This window comes from Salvelinus alpinus, chromosome 1, assembly GCF_045679555.1.
Source record: "Salvelinus alpinus chromosome 1, SLU_Salpinus.1, whole genome shotgun sequence".
NCBI lineage: Eukaryota > Metazoa > Chordata > Actinopteri > Salmoniformes > Salmonidae > Salvelinus > Salvelinus alpinus.
Window position 1 is genome coordinate 97,959,507 of NC_092086.1, and position 18,622 is coordinate 97,978,128.

The 18,622-nt window shown below is 42.0% G+C and overlaps 1 protein-coding gene and 1 pseudogene across 1 annotated transcript in view; one reads left to right on the top strand and one right to left on the bottom strand.

Annotated features, from left to right (window-relative positions):
- Window positions 1-18,622, top strand: part of LOC139535934 (anthrax toxin receptor 1-like) — a 50,033-nt pseudogene that overhangs the window by 16,952 nt on the left and 14,459 nt on the right.
- The window catches only part of LOC139535909 (AP2-associated protein kinase 1-like), a 102,528-nt gene that overhangs the window by 1,161 nt on the left and 82,745 nt on the right, over window positions 1-18,622 (bottom strand). The window lies entirely within an intron of this gene.

Here is an 18,622-nt window from a genome sequence, read left to right on the forward strand (position 1 = left end):
TGTACCCAAATACATTTTCTTCCAAAATGCCATGCCCAAATGCCACCTCAATTTAAGAACGACCCACTTGAGAAAAAACATATTTCTATAAAAAGGTATTACATTAGTGCACACTCTTTCTCTCGCTTTCCCTATTTCTCGCGCACACACATTATAATTTTTTTTAAACATTTGAGTAATTTAGGCAACGCTCTTATAAATCTCCGTACTGGGCAAAATCCTCTTACTTCTATGTAGAACCAGCAGAAAGGGCTAAGATAATGTGTTGGAGCTGTACACTGCGTCTGGCCCATTCTCTTCACTCAAACTGCCTTTGATTGTGATTCTGAAAAGATTTCCTGATAGAAGTCAATCATAATGGAATGCGGTCTAAATGAAAAAGTTAAGGAAGTACACAGTATCGTCTGTGTCAGTGAAAGGTGGGGGGAAAAACAATATTGACAGGCTCTGTTGTTTTATCCGTAACTATGTAATTACCAGTGATGTAAACTACTATAAAGTACTACTTAAGTAGTTTTGGGGGGTATCTGTACTTTACTATTGATATTTTTGACAACTTTTACTTCACTTCACTCGTAAAGAAAATGATGTACTTTTTACTCCATACATTTTCCGTGACATGCAAAAGTACTCGTTACATTTTGAATGCTTAGCAGGACAGAAAATGGTCCAATTCGCACACTTATCAAGAGAATATCCCTGGTCATCCCTACTGCCTCTGATCTGACAGACTTACTAAACACAAATGCTTTGTTTTTAAATGATGTCGGAGTGTTGGAGTGTGACCCTAGCTATCCGTAAGTAAATTTAAAAAACAAGAAAATTGTGCCGTCTGGTTTGCTTAATATAAGGAATTTTAAATTCTTCATACTTTTTTGGTGGAATTTTTACATTTATTTCATCTGTAACCTAATAAACTCACGATGAGTCGTAGTGGGAAGACCACACAACATGTCATTGCATGACTCCAACTTTATTTCCATATGATAGCTATTATATCAACATTTGCGCATAAAAGCGTTTCCACCATTTTGATACTTAAGTATATTTAAAACTAAATACTTTTAGACTTTTACTCAAGTTGTATTTTACTGGGTGACTTTCACATGAGTCATTTTCTATTAAGTATCTTTACTTTTACTCAAGTATTAGAATGTAGTACTTTTTCCACCACTGGTCATTACAGTGTATCTCTGATGGTTGAATTTTTCTCTCTATCACCACAGATTTGGTATATTTAAGCAATAAGGCATGGGGGTGTGGTATATGGCCAATATATCACGGGTAAGGGCTGTTCTTAAGCACGATGCAACAAGGAGTGCCTGGATACAGCCCTTAGCCGTGGTATATTGGCCATACAGTATACCACAAAACCAAGAGGTGCCTTATTGCTTTTATAAACTGGATAGCAACATACAGTAATTAGAACAGTACAAATAAATGTTTTGTTATACCTGCGATATACAGTGGGGAGAACAAGTATTTGACACACTGCCGATTTTGCAGATTTTCCTACTTACAAAGCATGTAGAGGTCTGTAATTTTTATCATAGGTACACTTCAACTGTGAGAGACGGAATCTAAAACAAAAATCCCGAAAATCACATTGTATGATTTTTAAGTAATTAATTAGCATTTTATTGCATGACATAAGTATTTGATACATCAGAAAAGCAGAACTTAATATTTGGTACAGAATCCTTTGTTTGCAATTACAGAGATCATACGTTTCCTGTAGTTCTTGACCAGGTTTGCACACACTGCAGCAGGGATTTTGGCCCACTCCTCCATACAGACCTTCTCCAGATCCTTCAGGTTTCGGGGCTGTCGCTGGGCAATACGGACTTTCAGCTCCCTCCAAAGATTTTCTATTGGGTTCAGGTCTGGAGACTGGCTAGGCCACTCCAGGACCTTGAGATACTTCTTACAGAGCCACTCCTTAGTTGCCCTGGCTGTGTGTTTCGGGTCGTTGTCATGCTGGAAGACCCAGCCACGACCCATCATCAATGCTCTTACTGAGGGAAGGAGGTTGTTGGCTAAGATCTCGCAATACATGGCCCCATCCATCCTCCCCTCAATACGGTGCAGTCGTCCTGTCCCCTTTGCAGAAAAGCATCCCCAAAGAATGATGTTTCCACCTCCATGCTTCACGGTTGGGATGGTGTTCTTGGGGTTGTACTCATCCTTCTTCTTCCTCCAAACACGGCGAGTGGAGTTTAGACCAAAAAGCTCTATTTTTGAATCATCAGACCACATGACCTTCTCCCATTCCTCCTCTGGATCATCCAGATGGTCATTGGCAAACTTCAGACGGGCCTGGACATGCGCCTGCTTGAGCAGGGGGACCTTGTGTGCGCTGCAGGATTTTAATCCATGACGGCGTAGTGTGTTACTAATGGTTTTCTTTGAGACTGTGGTCCCAGCTCTCTTCAGGTCATTAACCAGGTCCTGCCGTGTAGTTCTGGGCTGATCCCTCACCTTCCTCATGATCATTGATGCCCCACGAGGTGAGATCTTGCATGGAGCCCCAGACCGAGGGTGATTGACCATCATCTTGAACTTCTTCTATTTTCTTCTATTTTCTAATAATTGCGCCAACAGTTGTTGCCTTCTCACCAAGCTGCTTGCCTATTGTCCTGTAGCCCATCCCAGCCTTGTGCAGGTCTACAATTTTATCCCTGATGTCCTTACACAGCTCTCTGGTCTTGGCCATTGTGGAGAGGTTGGAGTCTGTTTGATTGAGTGTGTGGACAGGTGTCTTTTATACAGGTAACGAGTTCAAACAGGTGCAGTTAATACAGGTAATGAGTGGAGAACAGGAGGGCTTCTTAAAGAAAAACTAACAGGTCTGTGAGAGCTGGAATTCTTACTGGTTGGTAGGTGATCAAATACTTATGTCATGCAATAAAATGCAAATGAATTACTTAAAAATCATACAATGTGATTTTCTGGATTTTTGTTTTAGATTCCGTCTCTCACAGTTGAAGTGTACCTATGATAAAAATTACAGACCTCTACATGCTTTGTAAGTAGGAAAACCTGCAAAATCGGCAGTGTATCAAATACTTGTTCTCCCCACTGTACCACGGCTTTCAACCAATCAGCATTCAGGGCTCGAACCACACAGTTTATAAAATTGGTTGATGCATGTAACATCTGAGCAGGATAACACGTTATGTAACATCTGAGCAGGATAACGCATTATCATTAGCTAACGCCCTGTAGGGTGAGCTGATTGGAGGACACACGGATGCAGCGATTGGTTTGTGGACAGGTCAATCATGATAGCTGTAAGGGCCCTTTTAACAGCTCCACCACACTAACAGACATCTTCTAACCTTTCTTTTAGGTCCGGGAGTGTGCAGCACCACTGGAATGAGATCTATTACTTTGTTGATCACCTGGCTCATAAATTCATAAGGTACAGTATTGCCTGGATTGTTACCCAGATACCACTACTACTACCACTACAGAGAGCCCAATTAATGTATACTGGCCAGTAAGGATGTATCAATTCCAGTAAGGATATAAACAGACATGTTTTGCACAAAGTATTTGGACAAGACTGCAACATACATAAAGAGATTATGTCTGTCTGTCAACTGTGGAAATACCCTCCCATCTACATGTAACTGGCAAAATAAAGGAAATACCAACACAAAGTGTCTTTATAGGGCTTTGGGCCATAACAAGCCAGAACAGCTTCATTGCACCTTGACATAGATTCTACACGTGTCTGGAACTCTATTGGAGAAACTCCATCATTTGGTGTTTTGTTGACGGTGGTGGAAAACGCTGTCTTAGGCGCCATTCCAGAATCTCCCATAAGCTTTTAATTGGGTTGTGATCTAGTGACAGACGGCCATGGCATATGGTTTACATTATTTTCAAGCTCATCAAACCTGTCAGTGACCCCTCGTGCCCTGTGGATGGGGGCATAGCCATTGTATCCAAAATAATGACCTGCCCAGCATTTTTATACATGACCCTAAGCATGATGGGATGTTCATTACTTAATTAACTCAGGAACCACAACTGTGTGGAAGCACCTGCAATATACGTTGTGTCCCTTATTTACTCAAGTATTTCCTGTATCTCTTTCTCTCTAGCCCTCAGCTGCGGATGTCCTTCATTGTATTTTCTACAGAGGGACGGATCCTGATGAAACTAACAGAAGACAGGCAAGACATAATCCCCTCATAATACAACACTTTTAATGATCTGCCCATTTCACTCATTGGTTAATCGTTTTGTGGATGGTACTGTGTGTCAATCTTTCTATTACGGGGGTACTGCCCACATGATACACTGACGATACCAATGGTATATTGTGGTTGTGTGTGAGCAGGGAGCAGATTCGGGCAGGCCTGGAAGAGCTCCGCATGGTGCATCCTGGGGGAGACACGTTTATGCACAAAGGGTTCCAAAGGGTGAGTAATGGATTGGAGACCAGTAGCTGAAGGTAACTGGGCAACAGCTAGACGTCCTTCTGCAAAAATTACAAAAGTATATTTTTATTTTCACATAACCTTCTTATCTATCTATGGGTAAAAGCAGAAGACAAATTGCTGTCTCATATTGATCAATAAAGTATCCTTCTAAACATTCTGCTTCTTCTATCTGCTCCTCCAGGCCAGTGAACAAATCTACTATGCTGGTGACAGTGAGTAGATTATTCTTGTTTTTTTGCACTTGGAATAAATAATTTGGGTAGAACTCTGGCTCTCTTTATGTCATAAGCAGACACAAAACAGTACAAATAAAACCCAATGAACCCAATTTATGGTATCAGAGGTAATAGAATGAATTATCCAATTATTATCTTCACCTTCAGAGACAGATAGACAGTACAGTCTGTGTTCTGAGGAGATGTATTTTGTTCTGCTCTATTGTCTTGTAAGCCATTTGTCCTGGTCCATCAGGTTTCCGTACGGCCAGTGTCATCATTGCCTTGACAGATGGCGAACTGAGGGAGAATCAGTTTGATCTGGCAGAGAGAGAGGTGAGATAAATATTGGTTTTGGACCTACAGTAATAGATGATCTATTGGCAATATCTACTGTATCTCTACACTCACAGAGTGAGGAGAGTGCAAATAGCTAACCACATTCCACAGGATATTCCAGTCCTGGAAGAGCGGGTTCTCAGTACTCTGCTGCCTGTCATAATCTGCAATTCTCATTATTAGAAATGCTGTTTCTGATAATACACTATATATACAAAAGTATGTGGACACCCCCTCAAATTACTGGATTCGGCTATTTCAGCCACACTCATTACTGACATGTGTATTTAATCGGGGACACAGCCATAAATTCTCCATAGGGAAAAATTGGCAGTAGAATGGCCTTACTGAAGAGCTCAGTGACTTTCAACGTGGCACTGTCAAAGGATTCCACCTTTCCAACAAGTCAGTTCATAACATTTCTGCCCTGCTAGAGCTGCCCCGGTCAACTGTAAGTGCTGTTATTGTGAAGTAGAAATGTCTAAGATCAACAACGGCTAAGCTGCAAAGTGGTAGGCCACACAAGCTCACAGAACGGGACCGCAGAGTGCTGAAGCGCATAGTATAAAAATAGTTTGTCCTCGGTTGCAAAACTCACTACAGAGTTCCAAACTGCCTATGGAAGCAACGTTTTTACAAAACCTGTTCGTCGGGAGCTTCATGAAATGGGTTTCCATGCCCGAATAGCCGCACACAAGCCTAAGATCACCATGCGCAATGCCAAGCATCGGCTGGAGTGGTGTAAAGCTTGCCGCCATTGGACTCTGGAGCAGTGGAAATGCTTTCTCTGGGGTGAAGAATAACGCTTCCCCATCCGGCAGTCCGACGGACGAATCTGGGTTTGGCGGATGCCAGGAGAATGCTACTTGCCCAATGCATACAGTAGTGCCAACTGTAAAGTTTGATGGAGGAGGAATAATGGTCTGGGACCGTTTTCATGGTTCGGGATAGGCCCCTTAGGTCCAGTGAAGGGAAATCTTAACGCAACAGCATACAATTACATTCTAGACAATTCTGTGCTTTCCAACCTCGTGGCAACAGTTTGGGGAAGGCTCTTTCCTGTTTCAGCATAACAATGCCCCTGTGCACAAAGAGAGGTCCATACAGAAATGGTTTGTCGAGATCGGTGTGGAAGAACTTGACTGGCCTGCACAGAGCCCTGACCTCAACCCCATCTAACACCTTTAAGATGAATTGGAATGCCGACTGCAAGCCAGGCCTAATCGCCAAACATCAGTGCCCGACATCACTAATACTCTTGTGACTGAATGGAAGCAAGTCCCTGCAGCAATGTTCCAACATCTAGTAGAAAGCCTTCCCAAAAGAGTGGAGGCTGTTACAGCAGCAAAGGAGAGACCAACTCCATATTAATGCCCATGATTTTGGAATGAGATGTTATACGAGCAGGTGTCTACATACTTTTGGTTATGTAGAATATCTTCCTGCAGCTGGTTACATCAGTAATTAAAGTTAGTGAAATGGAAAAGAGCCTAAACTCAAGCCTTTCAATAACTGGATGTTTCCATCAGTCTATACATTGGCTGATGCTAATTTTGTGCAGAACTTCCTAGACTTGAGAAGTTTACTTAAACTCACCAAGACCCAAGAAGTCATCATGGGCTGTGGAAGATCACCCAAAGCACTTTAACTACATATGAGTACACCGAGGTTTTTCGAATTTCAACAAACAAAAACCTTTTTTTTCTTTTTAGGAACTCAGTCGGGGTCTCAACTTACTGTTGAGAGTTAGAGTAGTAGAATACACAAGGTGACATTTCGAAACATAGTTGTCACTCACTAGCTAGGTTTCCATTCAATTGGCATAAAAACAATCTGAGCATGTCACCAGATGTATTTCCATCAAATTGACTTGTTGCAGATAAAACGCTGTGCGTGATGACGTAATGCGCATAAAATACCTTTTGCCATTAAATTCCCATGCACCGAATAAAAAATACAAGTTAAATGGGTTTCCATCGCACTTTCAACTCTACCGATGTTTTTTTCCACAAAAATGTAGTGTTATATAGTGAGCGTACACACTCTGGTATTGGCACATGCACTCTAGCCAACAGCACTAGCTGTAAACTGTTGGCTAAAGCACAATTATAGTCTACATGATGAGATTATTATTAGGGACAAAAGAGCGAGATTATTTTTATTTGTCAAATGTCAGCCACGTATTGATTATCATGTCACCAGAATAAGACCCTCGATATTTATTGTAAAAGAGCATCAAGCTCATACCTTGCATTTTCACCACCATCATCATTTATTTCATCTGTAACCTAATAAACTGTATGCGTTCACGATGAGTCGTAGTGGGAAGACCACACAACATGTCATTGCATGACTCCAACTTCATTTCCATATGATAGCTATTATATCAACATTTGCGCATAAAAGCGTTTCCACCAACATTTTCCCCATAATAGATTTTACCGACACAGAAAGATCCCACCTTGTCTAGCGTATTTTGTTTTGTCGACATTTGAAAAGTTTACAGAAAAATGTAGTGTTTCCATCAGGCCTGTAATGACATTTTTTATCTGACATGTACTTTACACACGTAAAAAGGTTGGATGGAAACCTTGTTACTGACAGTCACTCAATTAGCCCATGTCAGTAAATCAAATACATTGGTACATTTGTCTAGTTAGTCTAGCCAGCTATCTGGCCAGCTACCAGCTATATAAAATACTTCTTCTGCTAACAGATCCCTCTGTATTTATTACATTATAGTTTTTAATCCTGGTGTTGAGATAATGTGTAGAGGCTAATTGTATAGATACTAGGCCATGTGTTTGTAGATGGACTGAGGTGACAGCCTACAGCAGCCAAGGTGATAATGGCTGGAGTCATTTTTGCTTGTTTTTGCTGTTCTCCAAATAGCATTGTATAGTTTTTAAACTGTATATAAATTCAGTAAATGAGTCCCACCTTTCTTAAAATTCACCCTGTCCGGGGACCTCACTAAAACTCAGACTCTGGTTATGGCCATGAAAGCACAAGATTTAACCAAAGCAATCGATCGAGTGGACTGCTACAAAAATGCCTGCACCATTATAGACAGCAAACTCTGCTTTGGAGAAAACTTGGATATCTTTGTCTCCATGTGTCAGTCATGACTCAAGACTAAATACCTGCACAAACTGAGATGGCTGGAGAAAAGCCCCAAATCTGTCGTGCATGCCTTCCATAGATGCTTCATAGAATCAATGCTCATCCTTTATGGAGACACCTTTATACATTGTGTTGTATTGGTTTTCTATATATCTAACACCAGACATGAAGTTCCCTCTACTTTGGTCAATATAGAGTTATGAAATAACTTTCATGTCTATTTGTGTGACCCTTTTGAAAACTAGGCCAGCCGATCGCGTCAACTGGGCGCCTCAGTCTACTGCGTGGGAGTAAAAGACTTCAATGAAACCCAGGTGAGCCACGTTCACATGTTTATTTTGTGAGCAGGGGATTATTATTGTTATTACACTGTTATTGAATTAGAACTCTCCTCACTCCCTAGCTTTGGACAATAGCCGACAGTAAGGACCATGTCTTCCCTGTGAATGATGGCTTTGAGGCACTGCAAGGAGTCATTGATTCAGTAAGGGCAATGTTGTTGTGGTTGGTAGAATGATGCAAATACCTGTTCACTATTGTAAGGTATGTTTTCAACACTGTTGAAAGTATACCATGGTATAAGGTTGACATACTTTCAACAGCTCTAACTCTTTTGTGTTTGTCTTTTAATTTTTTTGTCATATCCAATTACGATCTTGTCTCATCGCTGCAACTCCCCAACGATCTCGGGAGAGGCGAAGGTCGAGTCATGCGTCCTCCGAAACATGACCCGCCAAACCGCGCTCCTTAACACCCACCCCGCATAACCCGGAATCCACTGTTCAACTGACAACCGAGGTCAGCCTGCAGGCACCCGGCCCGCCACAAGGAGTCACTAAAGCGCGATGAGCCAAGTAAAGGCCCCAAGTCAAACTCTCCCCTAACCCGGACGACGCTGGGCCAATTGTGCGCCGCCCGGTTGTGACACAGCCTGGGATCGAACCCGGGTCTGTAGTGACGCCTCAAGCACTGCGATGCAGGGCCTTAGACCGCTGCGCCACTCAGGAGGCCTCAACAGCTCTATCTCTAACAGATTTACGTTTCCAGTAATGCTGCTTCCCGCCTTCACCATTAACCATCGCCTTCTCCCTCTCGTCCTCTCCCTCTCCCTGTTTCTCTCTCTCTTGCTCTTCTCCCTTCACTCAGATCCTGAAGAGATCATGCATCGAGATCTTGGCAGCAGAGCCCTCTAGTATCTGTGCAGGAGGTGAGTGGTGTATTAGCTCCTCTGTTGGAGTTCCAGAATAACCAATTTTAAACATAGACTAACCTTGTATAAAATATGTTGAATTTGTACCTTGGAAACAACATCAGATCTTCAACGTAATATTCTTGATAAGAAAAAAACTATAGGCTGGGCAGCACCTCCTACTGGAGAGTTGATTTGGAAAGCATTCCGACCCCTTGACTTATTCCACTTTGTTACGTTACAACCTTATTCTAAAATGGATTTAAAAAATATACTACCGTTCAAAAGTTTGGGGTCACTTAGAAAAGTTCTTGTTTTTGAAAGAAAAGCACACCTTTTGTCCATTAAAATAACATCCAATTGATCAGAATTACAGTGTAGACATTGTTAATGTTGTAAATTACTTTGTAGCTGGAAACGGCTGATTTTTATGGAATATCTACATAGGCGTACAGAGGCCCATTATCAGCAACCATCACTCTTGTGTTCCAATGGCACATTCTGTTAGCTAATCCAAGTTTATCATTTAAAAACGGATAATTGATCATTAGAAAACCATTTTGCACTTATGTTAGCACAGCTGAAAACTGTTGGGCTGATTAAAGAAGCAATACAACTGGCCTCCTTTAGACTAGGTGAGTATTAGGAGCATCACCGTTTGTGGGTTCGATTACAGGCTCAAAATAGCCAGAAACAAAAAACATTCTTCTGAAACTCGTCAGTCTAATCTTGTTCTGAGAAATGAAGTCTATTCCATGCAAGAAGTTGCCAAGAACCTGAAGTTCTCGTACAACGCTGTTTACTACTCCCTTCACAGAACAGCACAAACTGGCTCTAACCAGAATAGAAAGGGACAACGACCCTAAGCACACAGCCAAGACAACGTAGGAATGGCTTCGGGACAAGTCTCTGAATGTCCTTGAGTGGCCCAGCCAGAGAACGGACTTGAACCCGATCGAACATCTCTGGAGAGACCTGAAAATATCTGTGCAGTGACACTCGCCATCCAACCTGACAGAGCTTGAGAGGATCTGCAGAGAAGAATGGGAGAAACTCCCCAAATACAGGTGTGCCACGCTTGTAGCTTCATACCCAATAAGACCTTGGCGCCGGAGAAGATGGCTGATAATCAACAGTTCTATTTTGTAAATTTTTTCACGTTGTTTGTCACTTATTTTGTACATAATGCTGCTGCTACCGTCTCTTCTGGAAATCAGAACAGTGATTACTCACCTTGAACTGGACGAAGAATTTCTCTTTAATGAGTCGGACGAGAGGGATTTATTCCAGACACCCGAATAGGCCCTCATCCCTGTCATTCACAGGAGAAACAGACGGAAAAGATATCGCGCGGAAGGAGATCGGGTGCCTTGTGAGGATCCGCTGACGAGTGGCTAATCTGCTGTTGCCATCCCTACTATTGGCCAACGTACAGTCGCTGGATAATAAATTGGACAAACTAAAAGCACGTATATCTTACCAACGGGACAGTAAAAACCGTAATATCTTATGTTTCACCGAGTCGTGGTTGAACGACGACATGAATAACATACAGCTGGCGGGTTATACACTCTATCGGCAGGATAGAACAGCAGCCTCTGGTAAGACAAGGGGAGGCAGTCTACGCATATTTGTAAACAACAGCTGGTACACAATATCTAAGGAAGTCTCAAGGTTTTGCTCACCTGAGGTAGAGTATTTCATGATATGCTGTAGACCATACTTTCTACATAGAGAGTTTTCATCTGTATTTTTCATAGCTGTCTATATACCACCACAGACTGATACTGACACGAAGACCGCTCTCAGTGAGCTGTATACCGCCATCAGCAAACAGGAAAACGCTCATCCAGAGGCGGCGCTCCTAGTGGCTTGGGACTTTAATGCAGGGAAACTTAAATCCGTTTTACCAAATTTCTACCAGCATGTTAAATGTGCAACAAGAGGGAAAAAGACTCTAGACCACCTTTACTCCACACACAGAGATCCATACAAAGCTCTCCCTCACCCTCCATTTGGCAAATCTAACCATAATTCTATCCTCCTGATTCCTGTTTACAAGCAAAAATTAAAGCAGGAAGCACAAGTGACTAGGGCAATAAAAAAGTGGTCAGATGAAGCAGATGCTAAGCTGCAGGTCTGTTTTGCTAGCACAGACTGGAATATGTTCCGGGATTCTTCCAATGGCATTGAAGAGTACACCACATCAGTCACTGGCTTCATCAATAAGTGCACCGATGACTCCGTCCCCACAGTGACTGTACGTACATACCCCAACCAGAAGCCATGGATTACAGGCAACGTCTGCACTGAGATAAAGGGTAGAGCAGCCGCTTTCAAGGAGCGAGACTCTAACCCAGAAGCTAATAAGAAATCCCGCTATGCCCTCCGACGAACCATAAAACAAGCATAGCATCAATACAGGACTAAGATTGAATCGTACTACACCGGCTCCGATACACGTCTTATGTGGCAGGGCTTGCAAACTATTACAGACTACAAAGGGAAGCACAGCCGAGAGCTGCCCAGTGACACAAGCCTACCAGGCAAGCTAAATTACTTCTATGCTCGCCTCGAGGCTAGTAACACTGAAGCATGCATGAGAGCATCAACTGTTCCGGACGACTGTGTGATCACGCTCTCCGCAGCCGATGTGAGTAAGACCTTTGAACAGGTCAACATTCACAAGGCCGCAGGGCCATACGGATTACCAGGACATGTACTCCGAGCATGAGCTGACCAACGTGCAAGTGTCTTCACTGACATTTTCAACCTCTCCCTGTCTGAGACTGTAATCCCAACATGTTTCAAGCATACCGCCCCAACAGATCCACAGATGATGCAATCGCGATTGCACTCCACACTGCCCTTTCACACCTGGACAAAAGGAACACCTATGTGAGAATGCTATTAATTGACTACAGCTCAGCGTTCAACACCATAGTGCCTTCAAAGCTCATCACTAAGCTAAGGACCCTGGGACTAAACACCTCCCTCTGCAACTGGATCCTGGACTTCCTGACGGGCTGCCCCCAGATGGTAAGTGTAGGTAACAACACATCAGCCACGCTGATCCTCAACACGGGGGCCCCTCAGGGGTGCGTGCTCAGTCCCATCCTGTACTCTCTGTTCACTCATGACTGCAAGGCCAGGCATGACTCCATCACCATCATTAAGTTTGCAGATGACAACAGCGGTTCAACTGTTCGGCCTCCGACCGCAAGGCACTATAGAGGGTAGTGCGTACGGCCCAGTACATCACTGGGGCCAAGCTTCCTGCAATCCAGGACCTCTATACCAGGCAGTGTCAGAGGAAGGCCCTAAAAATGGTCAAAGACTCCAGCCACCCTAGTCATAGACTGTTGACCCTGCTACCGCACGCCAAGCGGTACCGGAGCGCCAAGTCTAGGTCCAAGAGGCTTCTAAACAGCTTCTACTTCCAAGCCATAAGACTCCTGAACATCTAATCAAATGGCTACCCAGACTATTTGCATTGACCCCCCCCCCCCTGCACCACCTCTTCACTCTTTTACGCTGCTACTACTCTCTGTTATTATCTATGCATAAGTCACTTAAATAACTCTACCTACAGTGCATGTATATAATACTTCAATTACCTCGACTAACCGATGCCCCCGCACATTGACTCTGTACCGGTACCCATTGTATATAACCTCACTATTGTTGTTTTATTACTGCTCTTAATTATTTATTACTTTTATTTCTTAAAACTGAATTGTTGGTTAATTAAGGGCTCGTAAGTAGGCATTTCACTGTAAGGTCTACTACACCTGTTGTATTCGGCACATGTGACAAATAACATTTGACTTGATTTGACTTGAACCTGTAATCGCTGCCAAAGGTGCTTCAACAAAGTAAAGTAAAGGGTCTGAATACTTATGTAAATGTGATATTTCAATTTTTATTTTTACTTATTTGAAGAAGAAAAAAATCTATACTGTTTTTGCTTTGTCATTATGGGGTATTGTGTTCAGATTGATGAGGAAAACAAACTATTTCATCCATTTTAGAATAAGGCTGTAACGTAACAAAATGTGGGAAAAGGTAGTGGTCTGAATACCTTCCAAATGCGCTGTATCTTCAGCTATCTCTTCAGTCTCCCATCTAAGGCTTTAACCAAACCCAGCCCTGCTTAGCGTTGATATTTGACTATAACCATGTGTTATCATGAGAATAATTGTTGAGGTGTCTCCACTTAATAGATTCACTGTTGCTATCTAAGTCATTCCAAACGGTAGGTTCAACAGAGCAAATTATATGTAACCATATTTAGGCCTACAGTATATAGCATTTGGGAAGTCATCAACAGCTATTGTTTACATTCTAAAAATAGACAATACATATAGGCCTAGGGTTTCAAGCTTATAAAAGTTTTAAAAAATTAAAAAATAAGCAGATTAAGCCAGTGGCTCAGATTGAACTATCCAAGTAATAGATACATACATCTCCTTTAAATGTTTATATTTGGTTGCATTGTCAACCAAACACAATTCAATATTACTTTTGTAAGACAGTAAATAGCTTAATGTTAAGGCTATCGTACAAACTAATGTAACAGTATTTATTCAAACTTAAAATTTGTAACACATCCATGGCACATTTTGAGGTTTGTGTAAAATGTCTTATGTAATCATAGAAATCGTGCATGTTCAGGGTCGCAGTTCTGTGGAAATCTTCACAATTGCTACAGTTATCTGAACAGAATCTCATATGGCATTGATCACTTGCACCATGTAGTTTAATGCAATCTCAATTGCAATCCAGGTCATTTGGTTGTGCTATTAGATGACGCACATTGATAACACTAAGTTGTTGTATAAATAAACAAAACATCTGACATTGTATTACATTTAAATGTTGTTGTGCTTTTAAATGGTTGAAAGCGCATTGATAACACATTTAGGTAACAACTAAACCAGAAATCAGACAATGATTTCCATTGGAATTGAATTGTGCTTTTAGATGGTTGAAGGCATAGTGATAACACGTTGGGAATTCCCAAAACTTTTTTTTTTAGTGGATGAAAATTATTTGGAATCTCATTGATCAATGCATCTACCAAATATTACCCAATTATCCACGTTGAAATGACGTGGTGTGCCCAGTGGGATGTATCATTATGGATAATTGGAAAGCTTTTGGCCTCAGGAAATAAGGATTTGAAAATATCATTATCAACTGTAATTCCACTTTACTTTTGATTATCAAGGTGAACAGATGGCATTGATGATTGTTCTCTCCCTTTCATCCTGGCTTAGAGTCCTTCCAGGTGGTAGTGAAAGGAAATGGTTTCTCACATGCCCGTGAGGTGGGGAAGGTCCTTTGTAGCTTCCGGATCAACGACACTCTCACTTTGAGTAAGTAGAAGTTACGGTATCTACAATTTACCGACCATTAACCTTAATGAATCCAAGGTTCTGAGTGCAGGGTAATGAGGCTTAGAAAGAGATTTGTTTCGACAATGTCACAGTGAGTTGGCTGTTATTGACTGTGACTAAGAAACAGGCAAATACAAAAGAGAAGGATTTCAAACATCCTGAACGAAAGAACCTAAAGGAATGAGCCTGAAAGCTCATTAGATCAAACCAGTTGGGTTCTCAAGACAATTTCTCCCTGTCTTCTGTTCCTTACCAAACCATTTCATTGGGCCAATGTAGAACAGCAGTATCCCACAAGGTGCCCTACACATGACAGGACATTGGACCAAGAAAGGACTTCTTTGCACTTGTGGCACAAATATTTTGATGCAAGAGATTACCCTCGCTCCAAAGTTGCAAACCACTGTCTGGTTGCAAATTCCACACCAATGGAGTCGGCAGCAGTGCACAAAGAAATCTGAGTTGGAGATGTAATGAGGTTTCTTTGTTCCTTTCACTCATCCAAAACTGATCTAGCACATCTGCTGTAGCCTCATTGTCTCTGATAAGCTAGGTAGAAGGCTCTCTGAAGCTTTAAGGGCAAGGGTTTATTTCATCTAGAATCTCCAAAAGTTCCATGGATAAGGGAATAATATCCTTTGACAAGCAATATTCAGTAGAGAGTAGTCCAATTCTTTACACTGAAGAAACATTTCTGCATTCTTCCCTGAGGCATTACGCGAAATGGGGCTACGTTTGATTTAGCCACAAGCAGGCGGGGGTTATAGCATGCCCACTGTTATTACAAATCCTAATGATTTCTGGTCTGTCCTTCCTCACTCCCCTACACACACACACACACACACACACACACGCACACACACACGCACACACACACGCGGCCTCACTTTACTTCATCTGGTTGAATACTTAAGGCTTCTCAGATGTACAGAAGGAATGTGGATCTTATGTGCCATATGCACACACTGAACGTTCTCTCGGCCAGGGTAAATAAACCACACTCACTCTGAAGGATTTCAGTTGCTTCATTTTCCACAAGTAAAGGGCCACAAAGACAATAACAAAGAAAGGAATTTTCACAATTTGTCTCAAAGTATTTCAATTTCAACTCTAGTCTTTGAAGCACTCTTTGATCTACAACTCTTTGAAACTATGATACTTTAACTAAGATAAATAGTTCAATTAATAGCAACGTTTGGTAATGAATTAGCTACTGTACTGTATTTTGTTGATTTTATTTTAGATTTGATTTCCATGCAACTCTAGCTGGATGCATAGCTACTGTATAGGATTTATAATGAGGCACATTATCCACAGTATTAGGTATTCATATACACATAATACAATGCATTCTCTTCTATAATCCCATAGTGAAAAGACCATTGGTCGTGAGAGACACCTACCTGCTGTGTCCAGCTCCAGTATTGGAGGAGGAGGGGACGTAAGTGACTGTTTAACTCTCACATCCTCACTGCTTTAATTGATGCATGCCAAACCCAACTCATGAAATAAACATACAGTGGGGAGAACAAGTATTTGATACACTGCCGATTTTGCAGGTTTTCCTACTTACAAAGCATGTAGAGGTCTGTAATTTTTATCATAGGTACACTTCAACTATGAGAGACGGAATCTAAAACAAAAATCCAGAAAATCACATTGTATGATTTTTAAGTAATTAATTTGCATTTTATTGCATGACATAAGTATTTGATACATCAGAAAAGCAGAACTTAATATTTGGTACAGAAACCTTTGTTTGCAATTACAGAGATCATACGTTTCCTGTAGTTCTTGACTAGGTTTGCACACACTGCAGCAGGGATTTTGGCCCACTCCTCCCTACAGATCTTCTCCAGATCCTTCAGGTTTCGGGGCTGTCGCTGGGCAATACGGACGTTCAGCTCCCTCCAAAGATTTTCTATTGGGTTCAGGTCTGGAGACTGGCTAGGCCACTCCAGGACCTTGAGATGCTTCTTACGGAGCCACTCCTTAGTTGCCATGGCTGTGTCCTTCGTGTCGTTGTCATGCTGGAAGACCCAGCCACGACCCATCTTCAATGCTCTTACTGAGGGAAGGAGGTTGTTGGCCAAGATCTCGCGATACATGGCCAAATCCATCCTCCCCTCAATACGGTGCAGTCGTCCTGTCCCCTTTGCAGAAAAGCATCCCCAAAGAATGATGTTTCCACCTCCATGCTTCACGGTTGGGATGGTGTTCTTGGGGTTGTACTCATACTTCTTCTTCCTCCAAACACGGTGAGTGGAGTTAGACCAAAAAGCTCTATTTTTGTCTCATCAGACCACATGACCTTCTCCCATTCCTCCTCTGGATCATCCAGATGGTCATTGGCAAACTTCAGACAGGCCTGGACATGCACTGGCTTAAGCAGGGGGACCTTGCGTGCGCTGCAGGATTTTAATCCATGACGGCGTAGTGTGTTACTAATGGTTTTCTTTGAGACTGTGGTCCCAGCTCTCTTCAGGTCATTGACCAGGTCCTGCCGTGTAGTTCTGGGCTGATCCCTCACCTTCCTCATGATCATTGATGCCCCACGAGGTGAAATCTTGCATGGAGCCCCAGACCGAGGGTGATTGACCGTCATCTTGAACTTCTTCCATTTTCTAATAATTGCGCCAACAGTTGTTTCCTTCTCACCAAGCTGCTTGCCTATTGTCCTGTAGCCCATCCCAGCCTTGTGCAGGTCTACAATTTTATCCCTGATGTCCTTACACAGCTCTCTGGTCTTGGCCATTGTGGAGAGGTTGGAATCTGTTTGATTGAGTGTGTGGACAGGTGTCTTTTATACAGGTAACGAGTTCAAACAGGTGCAGTTAATACAGGTAATGAGTGGAGAACAGGAGGGCTTCTTAAAGAAAAACTAACAAGTCTGTGAGAGCCGGAATTCTTACTGGTTGGTAGGTGATCAAATACTTATGTCATGCAATAAAATGCAAATTAATTATTTAAAAATCATACAATGTGATTTTCTGGATTTTTGTTTTAGATTCCGTCTCTCACAGTTGAAGTGTACCTATGATAAAAATTACAGACCTCTACATGCTTTGTAAGTAGGAAAACCTGCAAAATCGGCAGTGTATCAAATACTTGTTCTCCCCACTGTATATATAAACATATATATTATTTTACATAGCCATTACTCACAATGACATCTCCTTTGCTTTCAAGACATACAGTTGAAGTCGGAAGTTTACATACACTTATAGGCTGACCACACCGCTTGCGTCGCGTGCGCGAGCGTTGCAAAATAAATTTAGAAATTCAATTATTGCACACACATTGCTCGCAAGCGTATTTCTGACGCAGATCGCGCTGCAAGTCCTGCCTCTCCCATCTCCTCATTGGTTTATAGAAGCAGGTACCCCACGTAACATCTCGTCATTGGTTTTTCCCACGTGGGTGATTGAAAGACGAACTGTGTTGCCGGTCGGTGTAGTAATACTATGAAAGTTTAGATGCCAATCACCATATAAGTTCAAAGATGAAAAAGCCTGAAAGGATGAGAGATGACTAGAAACGATTCGGTTAACCGTTTTATGTGTGGATTAATTTTATTTCCCAGCACAAATTAGCTAGCAACAGCAAGCTAGCTAAATAGGACGAATTATTTAGCAACTGCAAGCTAACTAGCTAAATTGCCATAAATGTTTAATGCTTTTCGACCTTGAAATTTTAACCTGCGTGTCGTGATCGTGTTTGATGTGGGGGGACAAAATAAAATGTCTGCACGATGGCGCACTTGCGCAGCCGGTTTGTGTTCCGTGTTAGGTTGGAGTCATTAAAACTCGTTTTTCAACCACTCCACAAATTTCTTGTTAACAAACTATAGTTTTGGCAAGTCGGTTAGGACTTCTACTTTGTGAATGACACAAGTAATTTTTCCAA